General features: G+C 37.3%; 1 long non-coding RNA gene across 2 annotated transcripts in view; it reads left to right on the forward strand.

Annotated features, from left to right (window-relative positions):
• The window catches only part of LOC144305618 (uncharacterized), a 97,377-nt gene extending 77,500 nt beyond the window's left edge, over positions 1-19,877 (forward strand). Inside the window, exons 7-9 of one of the 2 annotated variants that reach the window (XR_013372634.1) lie at positions 8,420-8,597; positions 12,520-12,721; positions 15,944-19,877. This is a non-coding gene — a long non-coding RNA (uncharacterized LOC144305618). The remainder of the gene's footprint in view (positions 1-8,419; positions 8,598-12,519; positions 12,722-15,943) is intronic. The other variant, XR_013372639.1, reaches the window with a different exon arrangement.
• The last annotated feature ends 456 nt before the right edge of the window (positions 19,878-20,333 follow it).

The raw sequence follows: 20,333 nt of genomic DNA on the forward strand, positions 1-20,333 counted from the left end.
AAGCAAACCTCATAAAATTTTAAATTTTAAAAAATTAAAATTAAATATTGAAAGTATGTTCTCTGATCCATAACAAAATTAAACTAGGAAGCAGTAACAATCATATCTGTAAAACTCCTAGATATTAGAAAATTAAATGAAACATTACTAAATAATCTAATACATCAAGGAGAAAAATCTCAAGGTAAATTAGAAATTATTTTGACCTGAATAAAAATGGAAATATAAGCACCCCAAATTTATGTGATATAGCTAAAGCAGGGCTTAGGGGGAAAGTTCTAGCATTAAAAATTTATTTGAGAAAAGAAGGTTCTCAAATCAGTAATTAATATTTGAGAATAACTATGGTCAATACTCATTAATGTGAGGCTGACTGATTAATCTTAATAAAAGTGTAGAATAAAGCTAATGTTCATATTCAACATCATAGTTTGCTTTTAGTTACAAAATTTTAAAAATTTCTTTCCCTAAAATATTCACAGCAGAGGTGTTCATTTCACTTGCCTATTTTACTTCTACATACCACCGCAGTCACTGGGATTGCCTGAGGAAAAGGAATAAACCTAATTAATGGCTATTAACCCAACATTGCTATGCTTATTTATCTACAGAAACACAAAAAGTAGCAAAATATACTCAATACAAATAGAAAAGCAAAGTCAATGAAATTGAAAACATAAAAATCAATGTAACCAAAATCTGATTCTTTAAAACACAAATAGCAAAACTGATAAACCTCTGACAGAATTGACCAAGAAAATAAGGCACAAGTGATCAACCCAAATGATGACAAATGATCAGGAATAAAAGAAGGAGTATTAATAACGTCCCAATAGACATTCAAAGAACAATAAGAAATATTATGAATAACTTTATGCACATAATTTACAATTTAGATGAGATTAATCTTTTAAAGACCCAAGTATCAAAACTCAAGACAGAGATAACTTGGGACACCTGGGTGTCTCAGTGGTTGAGGTTCTTCCTTTGGCTCAGGGTGTGATCCCTGGGTCTAGGGATCGAGTCCCTCATTTGGGCTCCTGGCAAAGAGCCTGCTTCTCCCTCTGCTGTGTCTCTGCCTTTCTCTGTGTGTCTCTTATGAATAAATAAATAAAAAATCTTAGAAAGAAAAGAACAGTGATAACTTGAGTCATCCTTTACCTGTTTAAAAAAAAACAACAACCTGTTTTATAGTTAAACAGCATTAAAAAATATTTCCAAGCCCAGGTGGTTTCACTGGTGAACTTTACTAAATATCTAAGGAGGAAATAACATCAACTCTTCAAATTTCTCATTGAGTTAGAAAAGGAGAACATTTTCCAACTCATTTTACAGAGCTAGCATTACTCTGACAGTAAAACCAGACAAAGACAACATGAAAAATGAAAACTACAGATCAATATTCCTCTTGAACATAGAAAAATAAAAAAATATTAGCAAGTAAAATCCAGCAACGTATAAAAAGAATAATAAATCACAACCATGTGAGGTTTATCTTGGGAAACTCAAATAATTAGAAATGACAGATCATTCCACCAGTCCTGGCTTCACAGTCTAAAATCAGTTAATATATATAATCACATTAACAGACTTAGTGACAAAGAACAAATGATCATATCAATAAGTTCAGAAAAAGCATTTGACAAAAGTTCTACATCCAACATGTGATAAAAGCTCACAGCACACTTGGAATAAAAGGGAACATCAGCAACCGGATAAAGGGCATTTATGAAAAACCTACAGCTAACATCATACTTAATGGTGAAAGGCTGTTTTCTCCCTGACATCAGAAACTAGACAAGGATATTTAGTCTTACCACTTTTATTTAATATTGTACTAGAACTCTCACAAATGCAATATGTCTAGAAAATGAAACAAAAGGCATTTTCCTTTTGTTTTCTTCCCAAATGATTGGACAGGATAAAATAAAACAGTTTTTACTTGTAGATGATATATTGTCTATGCAGATGATCTCAAGGAATCCATTTAAAAATTTTCTAGAACTAATAACTGAGCTTAGTAAGGTCATGGGCTAGAAGAGCAATAAACAAAACTCAATTATGTTTTTTATATTATCAATGAACAGTTGGAAATTGAGATTTTAAAAAATTAGTATTTATGGTTGTTCCAAAATTAAATATTTGGAATAAATATAGCAAAATAGGTGCAGGATCTGCATGCTGAAAACTATTAAATGCTGCTGATATTAATGGCAAAAAATACATTCATGGATTGGAAGACTCAGCAATTAAAATGTCAGTTGTCTCCATTATTATTTATAGATGTAATCCCAATCAATATCTCAGTAGGATTCGTTTTGTTGATAACAACAAGATGGTCATAAAATGAATGTGGAAAGGTATAGGAATTCGAATAGCTGATTTTTTTAAAGAACATATGAAGAAACACACTATTGAATTTTAAGATGTATTACGGAAGTATAGTAGAGTTTGGTATTGGTGGAAGGATAGATACACAGAACTTTGAAACAGAAGGGAAAATCCAGAAATAGACCCATAAAGAAGTGGTTGAATTTCAACAAAGGCACAATGACAATTCTATGGATAAAGGTCAGTCTTTTCAACAAATGGTCTAGAACACCAGAAACTCACATGCAAACAACTAACCTTCTTCTACACTTTGCTCTATAAACAGAAATTAACTCAAAATGCATCAGAGATATAAATGAAAAGATGAAACTATAAACAGAGGAAAACACGGGAAAATCTCTTTTTAAAAAATTCTTTTTAAAATTTTAATTCCACTATAGTTAACATACAGTGTTCTATTAGTTTCAGATGTACAATATAGTAATTCAACACTTCCATATATTATAGGGGAAAATCTTCCTCACCCTCGGTTACAAAAGAGTTCTTAGATACAATCCCAAATGCACAATCCATAAAGAATAACTGATAAATTGGATTTTATCAAAAGCAAAAACTTTTGTTCAACACAGGACATTATTAAGAGAATAGAAGGACAGGGGGAGAGAGAGAGAGAGAATATAAAGACAACCCACAGACTGGGAAAAAACATTTGCAGATCACATACCAGACAAAGGGTTATATCAGAATATACAAAGAACTCTTGAAATTAAAAAAATAATAATAAAATAAACAACCCAATTTTTAAAATGAGCAAAAGATTTAAAGATGCACTTTACCAAAAAAGATATATAGATGTCAAATAAGCATATGAGACTATATTTTGCATCATTGGTCACTAGGGAAATGAAAATTAAAACCACCATGAGATAGTATTTACACCTATTATCTTGACTAAAATGGAAACTACTGATGAAACCCAGTACTGATGAGGATGCTGAGCACAGGAACACTCATACACTGCTGGTAAGAGTGCAAATGGTCCAGCTCCTCTGGTAAAGAGTTTGGCACTTTCTCCTAGTTAGGCATACACATACTCTATGACCTGGCAATCCCACTTCTAGGTATATATATTCAATAAAGGAAAGTTTATGTTCATGTGAAAACCTGTGGGTAAATGTTTATGGCAGCGTTACTAATGATCACCCAGAACTGAAAGCACCACAAATATCCTTCAATGAGTGACTGCACAAACACACCATGGTAATCTAAGTATGGAATCCTATTTACCAATAGGAATAAGCTGATACACACTAGAACTTGGATGAATTTCCTGAGAGTTATGCTGAGTCAAAGACCTCAAAAATTCACATACTATATGATTTCATTAATACAACATTCTGGAAATGTCCTTCCCCTTTGAAATAAATAAATAAATAAATAAATAAATAAATAAATAAATAAATAAATACATACATACATACATACATATATACATATATACATATGAATGTTTGCTGGGGCTTAGGAGTGAGGAGGGTCAGTACACAAGAGACAGTCCAAGGGAGCTCCTTGGGGTACTGGCACTACTCTGCATCCTCTCTGTGGTCATGGTTAAACAATTTATACATGTTAAAATATCACAGAACTGTACATCAAAAAAAGTGAGTTTTACTGTTTGAAAATAAAATCGAACTTCATCTGGGTCATTGTCACTATTTCATGTAGAATTGGAGAAATAACTTAGTGTATTCTCAGCTCCATCATCTGTATTTATTCACTAAGTGAAGGGATTTCATATCTTGGGGGTTTTTTTATTAATGTATTTTGATTTTCAGTTAGGAACTTAATACATGGCTCAAAAAGATAATATGAAAACTAATAGCTTTAAATTCTGATGTTTTTAAGGATTGTAAGCCCCCAGAGTTCTCTCTTCATATACTAAGTTCTCTAGTCTGCATTTAAATTAAAATGGTAATTTCTATAACATATTTAATCATTTATCTTCAGTAATGCTTTTTAAAAAATAGAATAAGATGAAATGTTTGCCTATTCTCAGTGCCCATTTCTGCATCTTTCTCAATTTATTCTGACACGTAAACTTTTATTTCTACCAGAGGAGACTGGAGTTGGGAGCTTTATTTAAATGGAATGATTGTGTTAATGTCGCTTTGAAAAAAAAAATGTGTACTAGAATGTTCTGCCCAAAAAAGCAATGTTTTCTGGAAAACCAGAAATCAGTATAGTGTATATTTTTACAAACTTCTAATAAGAGGATTCAAGATCAATTGGGAGTCATAAGAAGGGCCTAAATTTTTACTCCACTTGCAAGCTAACAAGATAGTCTTTCACGGTTTCAAAAATGCCTTTTGCCAAAGGCTCCAATCAGCAAAACCATCAGTCACAGAGAAATGTTGCTCAAAGAAATCAGTATGATTTAGGGGCCCCCAAAGTAGAGAATGGCTCCCACTATGATGTACAGACTCCAGTTCATATTGGTTGCTCCCCATTCAAAGGATACTTGTTTGCAGATTGGCAGATAGAACAGACCAAGTGAGGTAGCACTGTCTCCAAAGTTTAGAGTGCAGAGCCTTCTTTGGTGGGGGGAGAGGAGAGACAGAGAGACAACAGTTTTCCTTGACTGCCAGAGAGATTGAATGTTGAGAATCTGTCCACACAGTCCTGAGAAAGTTTACTTGGTGAATAAGTCTTTGAATTTCATTGGGGTTTATGAGCTACCCCTACTGATGGAGGGAATCTAACGATGCAGTCAGGAACATTTAGACTGAGGCTTTTGTTTTGGTAGCCAACAGGACATCAACTATAGAGTGAAAGCTTTGGACACCACTGGCAACGTCCAAGGCAACATACCAGGTGCCATCAGTCTATGCAGCAGATTCAGTTCCAGTCACAATGTCCATGACAGCCAGGGCTAGGAGAGTAGCTACTGAATTCACCAATGATGAACCCACTCTAAACCTCCCCATCCATGTTGTCCTTTTCTATTATGCATAAAGGGCTGCTGCTTTGAAGTCCTTACAGGACTGTAATTTCTCTTTCTCTTGGGGATGTGTTCTGTTTCTGTTGGACTGCCTGGGAGGGAATGTGGGTGAGAGAGTAGCTTACCTGTCTCTCCAGCATTTCTCTCCATGCAGGAGTTCCTGAATGGGAGAACCCCTTCTGGTGCTTATAAGCATTCACAATACAGGCATGTCAAAAATCAAGACCAATTATACACTCACCAGTATAAACCACCATGGCAGTATGTCCCAAAGGGCCACACCTACAAGGTCAGGTTAGCTTCCCTTCTTCACTGTGAATGTTGCTCAAATCCCATGAACTGAACAGGGTATTTCCTCCCCTCTTGGGATGGTGTAAAATGGTGACTTGTCCTCCTATATTCAACAGAGCCTTAGAAGTTTGAGTCTTTCCCTCTCCATAATTTCTCAGAATACTTGGGCAGGTGCATATGGTGTTTGGTGCTCCTTGGGGACAGGGAGACTTTGGCTCCATTCCTAACTGGCTTTTTCTTTAAAAACAGTTGAGGTTAAATTAGAGGAGAAAGGACCAGGGAGGGGTCTGGTAGGGAGAGGATGACGGCTCTAGTAAACAGGTCATATTTACTTTCCATTTTGAGTGTTGCAGCAGGTGCACATAGCTCAACTAAATGAACTTCTAGTGTTTTCGATCCAATCAAAATCCAATCTCAAGTAGCAAGGTCATCATAAGCAACACCTTCAAAGTCAGCTTTGAAGACCCCTTAACCACCACACAGCCACAATGATTTACATTTGGAACCTCAGGATTTATGTCCTTTCTCTGACTTAGTCTTTACTCTTACAAGGCAATTTTTATAATGGAACACACATTATTCTGGAGTACTCCACTGCTGCATCACCAAGATAATAGTTTTTAAATACTTGTGATTTCAGTGTAGGACTGAGGGAGTCTTCTGAGGCAGCAGAGATGATAGCAAACATTTATCTAGATATAAGATTGTCATCTTAGACCACAGGCCATACACAGATCAGCTGTTGCCATCCTTTTTTAAGCATTGTGTGTTTCCCCATCTCATCTCCCAACTGAACTAGCCAAGGTTCCAACCATTTACTCAATTTCTCTCTATAGTGGTTGCAAATTTCCCACCTTTCATGCTCAGTGTAGGTGTGTTTCTCTGAAACTTGTCTGACAGAGGACACAATATTACACTTACCCATGATGAATCTTACTACCAGTTGTTACAGTGGGGTAGACTGGAGGTTGACTGTGAGACTGACCAGGAGGTCTCCCTCCTCCACCATGGGCAGCTGTCTTTGAATCACTTTCTTGTCTTCTATCTGACCATCTCTCCAATTTATCTTCGTTAACAAGACATAAATGGAGGACCATTTAGTGCCTAGTTGACTGTACAATTTGGTTAGATGTTCTGTGGTGATCAGTTAGAAATTTTCCATTTCAACTACCCTTCCTTCTGAGTTAATATGGAGATAATTGACTCTGTTCTCCTGTTAAATCACCCAAACTTCTGTTAAAGTGACCAGTGGAAGGAAGGAAATCATAAGTTTCAGTTTCTAGGAGGAAGAAATCACTTTTACCTAAAAGAATTTAATAAAAAAAAAAGAATTTAATCAAAAAGAATGAGATGTTAAACTCATATATTTCTGGGGGGAGGGGAAGAGGTAGGAAGGAGAAGGCACTGAAGCTTGAGAACAGTTTAATAGTCTCTAATTGGTGCTGAAATATTTGGGTAAGTTCTGATTAAATTTGCCACGAGCGTAAGTATCAATGGAAGAAAACAAGATACGAGACATTGGACAAGTTATAAATAAAGCGTACTTTCTCATTTCTATGCATTTTCTCAGCATGCACATGTGAAATACTTGTAGAGTTAGTTTCAGCATGCTAATGTGGAACACTGCCTGCAGGTTGAGAGCCCAGGCTTGGGAATTTCGCACACCTAGTTCTGACCGCACCACATTCTCATATAATTTTAAACAAATTTGTTAACCTTTTGCATCTAAATTTTTTTTATCTTTAGTGCTGTGACAATAACATATAATTTATATTGTTGTTGTGAAGATTAAAAGCTATAATTATTCATAGCTAACGACCATACCAATCTTACTTTGGTATTGCTAGAGCAGAGAAATGTAGGACAAGACTGAATAAGAATTGGTAGCTTCCTATTTACTAAAAATTCAGGAGTCAAGAATGCACCTCCAAATAATTCTTAGTGGATAAGACTGATTCCTGCCATTCCGTGATTATGGTTTTATCACACTGAATTAAGGTATCTCAAATGTATATAAAATAGTTGGTAGATGATAGAGGTCCCCTTTTTAGTTGTAGGAAGCATGATTGGGATTTGACGCTTCATTGAGAATGAAAGAGAAAAGGGAAGAGGTAGCAAATGGCAGGTAGGAAGTTCTACCATGAAAAAGGGTTGCCCTAAGGATGAGACAGTGGAGAATAAGGGAGTGCAGTTTATTTGAAGACAAATTTTACCACCTCCATAAGTTACCTAAAGTTCAATCCTATTTCAAAAGAATTAATATGCACACTTATGCCATTTAGCCAAAGGATTCAGGAGCTAATAAAACTTCACCATTGTTCAATTAGTGCTTTAGTCTTTTAATTTCATGTAAGCAAATAGAGATTTTGAATGAAATTCTGAACTTTCATATTTTTCAGGTAATACCAAGTTAATTACATCCTTGGTAACAATATATTGTTATGATTTCCCTTCATGCATGCAAATCAGGCATGGAATTGTATTATCTTCCATGGCCTCTCTTGTATGACCAGTCACACACTGGAAAATTTCTGTTTCCTTTCTTGCATTAGGTTATCTCTCTGCCTTGGTTTGAGTGTAGACTACTTATTAATGAATGAGATTCTTGGTGTTACAAAACCAACAAGAAATTGTATTATTTTTTCATGATAATAGCCATTTGTAAATTATAATCTTCCAAGACTCTTAGGAGATATGTATATAATTTATATACACACACATTTATATAATGAGAAGCTATATACATAGCGAGAAACTATATACTCACTGTATATACTTGCTGTATCCATCCTTTGTCAGCTTGAATGCTTCCAGAATATGAGGAGAGTACTCTAGCAAAGCAACCTCTTCTGTTGTTGAACAGCTCTGATGAGAAGTTCTTTCTTATATCGAACCTGAATCTACTTCTTGATTACAAATCTGCTTTTTGGAGCAGGAGAGAATAAGCCTTTCACTCTGCCATATGATGACCCTTTGAGTAAGTTTATGTTGCCCTCCATTGGTCTCCAATACACACAAATACACATACATGGCGTCAAACTATCAGGTTTCCCTTCATACTAACTATTTTCAGTGTGTTCATGTGATTTCCAGGATTCCAGGCCTTTCATACATTGATTTTTTTTTCCTCTAAAAGTCTGGAATTCCAGATACAGTAGTGTTGTCCAGGTGTAAATAATAACAATGCTCTCTTTCACTCTTACAATGTTCTTGTTTCAATGATAAATTGTAATGTCTCTGTTGTACAAAGAAAGATGAATTGCAAAACAGCACTCACAGAAGGCCTGCAAGAGCAGTGTTCTGGAAAATTCACTGGTACAGGATCAATTGCAGATGTGTGAGCTGCACTCTTCCCACACCCATTGTTTTTAGGGCAGTGCACAAAAATCTGTCAGGGCTCTCCATCAGATTCCATAAGAGGGACCACAGACCCCACGATTGTGGACTTGTAAGCTGCATGATTAGCGAAGTGCCAACTCGTCTATCCCAGAGCTGGGATACCAAAGCTATGTAACATGGCAGCACATTGGCTACAGCTATTTTCAACCACTTCTGTGACTTTTAGATTGGATGTAGTTTAGCCCTTCCCCTGACTTGTCCAGGGCCTGGGGTCCAGGCATTGCAGTTGATCATGATTAACTGCCTTAATCATTGGATGTAGACAGTTTCCAAGGAGCTTTGCAAGAGATCAACTCTTTTTATGAGACTAGCTTTCAGAAGATCAGTCAAATTAACCTCTTACTCAATTCTTCCTTCCTTCTCCAAATTAAGAAGTGGCCTTTAGGCATCTACCAAATCTACCATTTGGACCTGTAAGTTGTGTGGCTAGTGAAAGCCTCACTAAGCTTGATACTGGACGACAGTTAGGACTGGATAAATAACTACTGCCAACAATAGTTCATGTTTATCTCAGGCAGAATGGAAAGGGGTATTAATTTGAATAGTCTTAGAGGTATCTAGTTGGAAAGTGTAATAGGACAACTTTCTGTACTTCATTGTGGGAGTTGAAGACAGGCTAACCATGACTAACAACCAGGGAGCCTCTGTCATTACAGTGCTATTGTATTGTAGCTCTTGATCACATCAGGGAGAGACTGACACATCCATAATCATGCATTTAATGTTCCCTAGTCAAGGGCTCTGTCTACTACCCCAGGAAAAAAATGGGCAATTCCTGCCTTCGTGAATTTTTCCCAATGAACACTGCCCCAGCAATCTTATGCCAGTGCTGCTCGGCCATTTTTCTTTGTGTGCCAGACAGTCAACCTAATCGTATCTCATCCCACAGGTTTGGGGGAAAAGAGCAGATGAGGTGGAGGAGACCAGTTCTTATTACTCCTTTTGGAGTATTTCTATCTGTCTTTTCTTACCTAGCTATGTGGAATGGTGGGAAGTTTCCCTTGATACTAGATTTGGTTTAGGAACTTTCATTGACTTGTCTTAGGTTGGACAAATCACATGAACTTTCTAGTTCTCACATCCTTTATCTATAAAATGGGAGGTGTGGCAAAACATCCTATGATGATAATTTCTTGGGATTGGAAGCATGTCATCTTTGTATTTCCCTACTCCTGACCCATAGAACATAATATGAAGGTGTACTCTATAAATATCTGGTAGATGAATAAACAAATAAAGGATATCTCTTACCTTTCTTTTTATTGGTGTTTGTATGCTGTTCCAGCTTATTAAAATCCTGAATTTAATTCTGCCTTTCATCATAAAAACTAACTTTCCCGGGGCACCTGGGTGGCTCAGTAGGTTAAGCATCTGCCTTTGGCTCTGGTCATGATCCTGCGGTCCTGTTGAGATCCCTGCCTAGTGGGGAATCTGCTTCTCCCTCCCCCTCTCCCCCTGTTTGTGTTCTCTCTCTCTCAAATTAAAAAAAAAAAATCTATCTTTAGACAACCCAACTTGCCCTTCTTGATTATCACCTATAGACTGGATGTACCTTTTGCATATTCACCTTAGTCACTGATACAAAGATTGAATAGGATAGGTCACTGTATGTATTTTTCTTAGTTCCATCGGATACACAGGAAGGAAAATAGCTCCTCCATATTCTCTAAAGTCTCCATAAGTATTAAAAGCACCTGTAAAGAAATAAAGAGAAAATTCAGTGTTTTGGACTGAATGAACTACAAAATTACCAAGAACTAGCTGTTAAGATTGACTGTTCATATGGAAATGTATTAAAAATTTATTTGGTTCTTGTATTTAACTGTCTTGGCCAATTCTGTTTCTTAAGGATGGAAGATGGTGAGGACTTTTACTCTCTGGTCTTCTGGTATCTTGATCCCGAAGACATACAAGACATTCTTAAATAAGGAAAAAAAAAAAAAAAGAAAAGAAAAGAAGGAACATTAACCCTTTATTGGGCTAACTTGGTCTTCCAATATATAAAATGATAGCAGATCATTAGTGACTATTAAACGAGAAAGATCTAGATAAGAAGCATTGATCAAACTGCAGGGATAAAATATTTAGATAAGTTTAAGAAATTTATTTAGAGTTTATTTTTTATTCTTTAAAAGATTTTATTTATTTGAGAGAGAGAGAGAGTGTAGAGCAAAAGAGAGAGCACATGTGGTAGGGAGGGGCAGAGGGGCTGAGCAGGTATCCTGGATTGGGCTAGATCCCAAGAACCTGGGATTATGACCTGAACCAAAGGCAGAAACTTAACCAATTGAGCCACCCAGGTGCCCCAATTTATTTAGAGTTTAAAGGATGAACTGAATAGGTCTGGAAAGTTGTAAAGTCTTGACATTGTTTGAATCCTGGATATTTGTCCTATTAAAAATGTAACAAGTATCTTTCATAACCGGAGCTTAAGCAAACATTTTTATTCACACACACAGTACAACAAACACAGAGAAGATTTTCTGGTGCTCCTGATTAATGCTGAATCATCAAATTTTAGGACTGAGAGGGACTTTTGCAATCATCAGTTTAGGCAGAGATAGCATAAGAATTGTGACACTTCCACAGTTATCCTTCTACATTGTCATATTGTTATAAAATAACTGGGTATTTCTAAAATTTTAGAATAGGAAAGGGCCTCAAACTATCTCCTACTTAGCTCATGTCTTCTACAACTAAAAGATGGTTTAGAAATGAAAGCTAAACTGGGGCTGCAAAGGAACAATTGTTTTACTTCTTGTTAGGAAGTGCCCAGGTGACCAGACTTGATGTCAGGATGCTTAGACTCCCATATGTGAAGCTGTGTGCTCTTGGCCAAATGACTTAGTCTTTTGAATCTGACTTTCCTCGGTGAGGCTAAACATGGCTTGCAGAGAGTCAAATGAGACCTAACAACAAAACAATAATGTCATGGTGACAATGATAATATTTAATACTTACTTAACTCTTCTATGTAGGTACTGTGCTGTGTTTTAAATGTGTTTAAAAATTTAATTTTTGCATAATCACACAGGATGGGTGTTTATTTTCATGTGTATGAAATTTTAAAACATCAAAGAGCTATAGTGATGTGAGCCATTATTATTATTATTAGTGTCATATTAAATATGAGTAAAAAGACCGTGTTTTTAATGTTAGAAGTCCCCCCAACTGCCATGTATTTAAGACTTAACCAGGGTTCATTTGGCAAGCAAATATTTCTATTAAGAGCTATATAAGAAAAAACAGAAGCATGGCATCTTACAAAAAAGTTGGTATAAAATGAAATTTATTTGTATATCTTTTCCCTCATGAATAAAGCAGAGGATCTCAGTGGTCACCAAATACCTATTAGATCTCCTACTCTTCTAGCAGCCTGACAATTAGGATAGGAATTTAATTAGTTCTGGCCAATGAAATGAGAGCAGAATTAATGTGTATTGCTTCTGGGTCAAGCAGTTAAGAGTTGATATGTCTCCTGCATTTTGCTTTCTCGGCAGTCATAATCCCAGATGCCACATGTTGCTGATGGAATAACAATTAGATGGAGGAGGGCACCTTGACTTGCGTTGGTTTGAATTGGGTTATATGTTACCACGGCATAGCCCTGCTTCTTCTGACTAATGTAATTATGCTGTACCTTACTTACAACCGTATCCTCCCAAGATTCTAGCATAATGTGATGGATGTAGGAATTGATTGGTAAGTATTTGTGCAAGTAATATGGTCCAAGCTCATAACTTTACACAGGTGGTTTCTGAGGTATGGCCAGGTTAGATTTAATTGCCTAAAGTACTAGAGATCAAGTTCTTTCCAACCTCTTCTTACAATTTGCACTAAGAAAAGATGAGAGTATTTGTGTGGCACACTTGGATAAACAGTCATGTTTGATGGCTGACACGCTCAAGGGTTTAGGTTGCCTCAGCTCCTCCCAGGCATACTAGGGCCTATGGGATCACTTTCTTTACCTAAATGTGCCATCCTATTTGGGAAAATCTAGCCCCAGATCACAACAGCTTATTAGCAATAGTTTCAAGATTAGAACCCAGGTGGCTTGACATGCTCTTTTACTATACTGGTCTTAAGTGAATTGAGAAGATTCAGATTCCAAAAAGTGTTTTGCTCTTGATTTAGCTACACTGATTGAATTGAGCAAATTTTGACTCCTCTGTCTCTTCACCTGTTAAAGAAGAGGTTAATCTGTAAGGTTCCTGTAGCTTAAGAGTTTTATAATTTTTTAAGAACAAGGAAATATAAGGGAAGGGAGAAGAAATGTGTGGGAAATATCAGAAAGGGAGACATAACGTAAAGACTGCTAACTCGGGATCCCTGGGTGGCGCAGCGGTTTGGCGCCTGCCTTTGGCCCAGGGCGCGATCCTGGAGACCCAGGATCGAATCCCACGTCGGGCTCCCGGTGCATGGAGCCTGCTTCTCCCTCTGCCTGTGTCTCTGCCTCTCTCTCTCTCTCTCTGTGACTATCATAAATAAATAAAAATTAAAAAAAAAAAAAAAAAGACTGCTAACTCTGGGAAACGAACTAGGGGTGGTAGAAGGGGAGGAGGGCGGGGGGTGGGAGTGATTGGGTGACGGGCACTGGGGGTTATTCTGTATGTTGGTAAATTGAACACCAGTAAAAAAAAATAAATAAAAAAAGAACAAGGAAATATACCATATGCTATGTAGACCTGACACAAACTGAAATGACTATTTTATGATAATACAGTAAATCTGATCAATGCAGACAGCCAAACTAGATGATGCCGTGCCTGAAGTGAATTCTATTCAGTTTGGCTATTTATATTTATCACCTAAATTGAATGATTAGGTAACCATGATCCTTATGTGAGAAGTCAGCAATCTGCAGTTGAGTTGTAGATTCTTGAGTGGATTGACCCACATTTCACAAGTATCACCATACTTGATGCTTATGCATATGCATATGTGAAGACAGTATGTATATTAAGCTTATATAGGGTTAGTTATCAAGTGCTGGGAAAGCCTGACTCAGATACTTTCAAAGGAAAAACATGTAAAACATTTAATTTAATATTGTTTAAAAAGTTAATACAACACTTTACAGCTTGGTAGATTTTTTTTCCAGAAGTATATATTTTTAGTTTACTCTCAAAGCTTAATTCCCATTAACCACTTTTGAACTAGCAAAATATTTAAATAATTAAGCATATTACTATTTTAAGTGTTCATACAGGGTTTTTGATGCACTTGAAAAGTTTCTCTGGGGGAGGAATAAAATAGTTTTCCCTCTACCATTTTAGCTTCATGGGCTGGGGCCCTGAAATAAGACTGGGAACAGTAAAAAACAGATTAATAAGAGAAAAGCAAACAGAAGTTTAATAATACAGGCATCATGCATATACGTGGAAGCACTCTGATGAGTTGCTCAAAGGGATGGTTGTAACCTGGGCTGATATAGCACCTTAATGAAGAACAATAATTTTGTAGAGAAGTGACAAGACAAGGAAAAGGACTTTGAGCTTTTAGGTTCAGCAAATTGAGGAAGAAAATATATGGGGAAACTAATGGTAAACTTTACTAAAGTTTGTTATGTAGATTCATCTGGGCTAATCAGGTCTAGAGTTCTCCCCACTGATTAATTTCTCTCCTTCCTGCTAAGGAAGGGGGGACGAATATCTTTCATATTTATGTCTCCCTTTTAGGCAGAGAACTTTTCTTACATCTATTTGTTCTCAGTTGTCTCAAGCTCAAAATAATCAATATGCCAAAGTAGCATATTTTGGGGTGGCCTATTCTGCTACTTTTCTATTCCATGTGCTTATTCATAGACACGCTAGTTATTTCATCCAGGTTGAAAACCTATCGATAACGTTTTGTGCTCTGTTCTCAAATGCCCTCAGTGACTCCATTACCATTGATACATATGGTAAATAGACCGGGAGAATAGCCTCTCTTTGTAGGACTTAATTAAAATGCTTATTTTGCTTTGAAGGATATTCAAGATGGATAGTGTTTCTTTTAGTGGAATAAAAAACAGTATCAGCTGATTTTATGATCTTTAAGTGAAACACATGAATTTCTCATGCTTTTTTTCTGTCTTGACAAACGTGCCACATGTCACTCTGAAGGGCCATCCTCTTCCTCTGGCAGCTTTCTTCCCTCCATTCAGTGACATAAGCGGCTCTCACAGATGGAACCGTGCTGGTGCGCTGAGAGTTAATCCAATTAAAACAGCATAACTAAATAATAGAAAAATGTTTGCTGCATATGGAGGGAAAATGACATTTGAGAACTCATTTATTAGATTGATGAACTGAGACATCTAACGCAGTGTTTTCCTGACATGCTTGGCTGGTGGTGGTGGTGGGGGTGCTCAATTTCAGAACCAGTTGACAGACTATGTCCTGCCTCATTAAGGCAGGCTTAACGCTGCCTACATCTGGAGAGTCTTGTATTTTTGTGTTTTAAGTTCAGTGTGAAGAATATAACATGTTTGTGAAATTTCTTCTGGATATTCTTTGTGAATATGCAAATAAATGTGGGCACAAAATGAAACTTTCTCATCTGGGCCTCCTGTAGCTGAGGCAAACTTTATTAAAGTCTATTCCCATGGCGTGCTTACTTTCATCTTTTATTTTTTTTATATATGAGATTGATCTTTGCTACTCCCCTACACCCACCTTGCGCTGTAGTCACATTGATTTTCCCCTCACTGCCTGATGAGTGCCTGCCTATTCATTCATGATGGAGCTCAAACATCTCTTCCCCTGGGAGGGCGGCTCCTGGCATGACAGCCATGGCAGTGCCCAGAGGAGGCCTGAAGAGCACTGATGCCACCTGGGTGTCGTGAGTTGTGATTTACTGCCTATAGTGTTATTTAGCTTTTCACCTGTTTTTGTTGTTTCTTCATTTGCCTTCTTTTAACTGTATCTTTTTCCTCACTCTTAGCACCCTGGCTCTTCAGCTAAGCCCTTGCATCCATATCCAAGACACCACTCACCAGCCCTCCACTGATGACCTCTGCTTTGTCATTTTGATTCCCAGGACCAGGCTTCTGCTTCAGTTTCTGATGTTTTATACCTGTTTCCCTTCATTTTCCTTGCCTGAGGAGGTCACCTATGGACAGTCATCTGTCCGAATGACTTGCTGCTGCTTGGACACATGCCTGGGCTCCTCCTGGCCTCTCATGCTGTGCGCTCTGGCATTGCAGGCTGTAGAGGCTACGTAGCCTCAAAGACTTGTTTGTATGCAACTACCTTTGAGAAGAGAAGTGGCCAGAGACTGTTCCTTCCTGCAGGTTAATATTGGGCCCCCGAAGTATGGTTTTTAAGTGAAAATAGTTCCAGTGCTCTAGCCAGATAGCATTGAATAAGGGCGGTGTCATGAGGTAATTGGAAAGGTGCTTGTGAGAGATCTCAGGGGCCCCAAGGTGGCTTGGGGGTAAATTCTGCCCAATGGGTACACTTGAGGGAATGGGGACAAATCATCCTAATCACACCATTTATTTTGAGATGTATAACTTCTGGGAGAGTCTCACTGTTCAACATGTCCTCTAGCAGATGCTGAACACATTTTCTGGGTTCCTGGGGGCTTCCTTGATGTCCTCGACACCTGTGTCTCAGAATGGTTATCAGGCTGGTGGGGTACTTTTCTTATAGCTTAGTATTTTTACATCCTGGAGTAAACCCCTGTGACTGAAGGCAAACCTTGAGTGTTTCTCCCTTGGATTTCTTAGGAGGAAAAGTACATACTTATTGGAACCTTGTGACCTCTGCTTAGCAATAAAGTACTCAAAATTGCCCGAAGCATGCTTGCTCTTGTCAAGCCCTATGAATGTTGGGCTGCACAGTGATCTAGACATGTGTCAGGTCCAAGCACCATCCTTTGTCCTCTTGCTCTCGCTGCTCTAAGTCAAGACAATTATAGTTCTCTGTGGGTCTGAGATAGTTTTTCAAGCCTCCACCTCATATAACAAGATAATATATGGATTTTAAAATAAATATTGGTTGATCCAGAGTCAATGAGGTGGCTACTATCCAAGATATGTTCTTGAACAAAAGTGAGTTTGCATCTCGCAAATACGTGCATATATGTTCATGCATGCAATGTGTGTGTACTTCTATATTTCTTTTATAAACATAATCTGAATTTCACATAATATAAAATATAATATTTATAAAATACAGTTTTATGTTATAAATTCTATGTGCACACACATTTCCAATACTTTAGTCACATGCACATACTTGCAGCCATAGCCTTACAGTCAAACTCAGCTTCTTTATCAGAATTTTTAGCAAAGGGAAATAAAATTTCTTGTTATTCAAAGTTTGTCCCAGGAAGCCTTCCCACCCATGATATATGTAGCCACAATGTTGCTAAGTATAGAGGCCAGTCCTTGTTCCTCCAAAAGATTTGTTGTGTTTTCCGGTGTCATGGTACCTCAGCTAAGCACTGCTCAAGCATTTACAAATGTAGCTACAGTTGTCAAGTGATTTCATTATGACAGTAGTTTTAATAATACTCCTAGGGGTACATTAAAAAAAATAAACATGCTTCTATATATAATATCAGCTGAAGGGTATTACTGGATGTAGTTTTGCTTCTGAAGTGTGAAATACCCTTCTTTTGAGGTAGGGAGATTTGGTCTTACAGAAATTGTATCCAATGGCTTCTCCACACCTGCCCTCAGTTTTTACTGTGTAATAACTCTGTGTCTCATGTCCCTGACATGGAGTTTCTACTTCAGAAAAACAAATGTGCTGCTTTTACACATCTCAGCTAACTGGCCCCTAGCTTGCATTATTTTATTACCATTGGCTGGACTGCTCAAACTTCTTCCTGCCTCCCAATCTTCCTTTAAGGATCTGTCTCAAAACTCACTCCTTGTTCTCTTCCTGGATTAAAGCCATGCATATTTGATTACTCCAGTCATCCCAGCACCCTCCCAGCACATGTGGGAATGAATGCTAACTACAAGTCTTATGATTGCTTCAGTTTCTGCCATTTGGCCATGGCTTTGAGTCATTTCAGTAATTTAAGATTTATAAGTAGGGTGGGGATGAGTGCTAATGGCTTAAGTCAGTGAAGAGGCCTTGGGAAATTGAGGGTTGGGCACTTTGGGAACATCAAGAGAAAGTGCCCTTGGAATTCCCTTTGCTGGTTTCTGGCAGAAGTGGCAGTGATAAGCTGATCCCCTTAAGGGTCTTAGCAAAATATGATCATCACTGTGGAGGTCACAAGGAAAGGACAGGAATAGATGATCTATCAGCACACTTGAGAGAGCTTCACAGAGAATTTTATCTCTGAATTGAAGCAGGTGCCAGCAAAACATGGATGAATCACTTGGATGTGAAGGTCACCATGGTCCTAGCAAGAGATCTACTTCCTCTCATTACATCAAAGATGCCACACAGAAATGGAAGGTACTTCAGGAGTACCACCTGGACCTCTTCTTTGCCTATTGTGTTGTCTCTCCTCTTAACCACACTGTGGCCTACTATGCTGGTGTAGAACTCCTCTTTAAAATGCTGTTTTTCTAGATTCATAAGCAAGTAGTAATCATTCCCAGTGTGTCCCTACCTAATCTAAAATGCCTCCTCTTGTCAAACATGGAGAAGGTTCTTTCCTTCTGCCTTAAGGCATTAAAACTCAGCTTAGCCTTCCTTTGTGGTCTGAATTTGCTTAGCTAAAAATGCTAGTGAAATTTAGAAAGATTATCTCTGTTTCCAAGATGGTTTTCAAACCCTATTTATTATCTTGCTTGTCAGTAAGTCCAATATTTGCCCTCTCCTTTCATGGGGCAATAATACTCAGATTCAGCACTGGAATTGGGAGGTTGCTAGGAATCTTGAGTTAAGAGGGCAATTAAATACATATGTATAATATTTGTATATATTTTCACAATCTTAATATCATCCTATCACAGACTGATTTGTTTCTAGTACTTGGCTATTTTCGAAGACTTTATTGGTCATCAACTGAATTCGTATACATAAGAACATTGTCAGGTTCACTCATTTAACAAATATTTGCTGAGCACCGATTAAATTCCATGCACTATTTTAGGCATTCGAGACACATCTTTAAATGACAACAAGGGTCTATGCTTTATAAGACTAACTCTCTAGGACAGAGAAACAAAAAATAAAAGCATAAAAAATATAAAAATCATATTGTATGTTATGAGGTATTTAGTGCTATGGATATGAAAACAGAAGAAAATAAGTCTAATCCTGAATGTGGAGTAAAAGGAAGAGATGGCTCAGAAAGTGACATTTGAGCAAAGCCGTCAGGCAGTGTCTGATGGAAGAGTGTTTCAGGCTAAGAGGACTACTGGCATAGAGGCCCTGCTGGGGGAGTACCAGATGTGCTCCAGGAATGAGAAGCAGCCGGTGTACCAAGTGGGGAGGGAGCAAGGAGGAGAGTAATACAGGTTCTTTAAAACAATTTTCAATTTCACAAATAAAGAAATGCTTAAATATTAAAAACAATCTTTAAATTGATAAGATAAATTCTTAAAACAAGCACATTGAAGAATACATATTTTAGCAAATTAAGAAGGATTTTATCAGCTTGCTTTTAATTTAATGTCGATTAATATACTTTAAAAAATATTCCACTTCTTAAAAGGCTTGAATCAAGTTTTCCTCACCATTTTATCTTTATGTGCACTCTAGTATGTACATCCTAGTCATAAATATAAACATGTGCATATTCTTACATATGTGTATTCCTCCTAACATGTGAATCAGCCCATTGAGAACTTGCCACTTGTCTAAAGACACTAGCTTCTTGCATAGTGGCTGAGGCTATCTAATTATCTAATTTGTGTGAATGTAGACAGCTAAACTGAATAAAATTCACTACTGGGATTAAATTACCTAGTGTGCTGTCTGTGATGATTAAATCCACTCTATAATTACAAAATAGTTGCTTCATTTTGGGCTCCTTCAACACCGTGTCAGCACCACACATACCACAGCGAATTCTCTTGCTAACAAAAAATTTTAAGTGTTAGAGCTGGAAAAATTCTTACAGATTATCTAAACCTCCTTGTTTTATAGGGGAAGAAATGGAAGCTCACACAAATGACAATTCAATCAATGTAATTAGTTATAACTCAAAACAGTGCCTAGCATCTGAAATATTTTAATCAGTTGTCCAACCAGTGTATTGGAGAATATGACAGGGCCAAAAACTTTCAGTATTGGGCCACCTGGCTTAGGCCATTGCAAATGCTTTGACATTTCCACTGAAAAAAAATGGGGAGCCATTGCAGGCCTTGAACAGAGAATCAATACTAGGCTAATTGTATTTTAGAAGGATCACTGCAGCT

This window comes from Canis aureus, chromosome 35 (assembly GCF_053574225.1).
Source record: "Canis aureus isolate CA01 chromosome 35, VMU_Caureus_v.1.0, whole genome shotgun sequence".
NCBI lineage: Eukaryota > Metazoa > Chordata > Mammalia > Carnivora > Canidae > Canis > Canis aureus.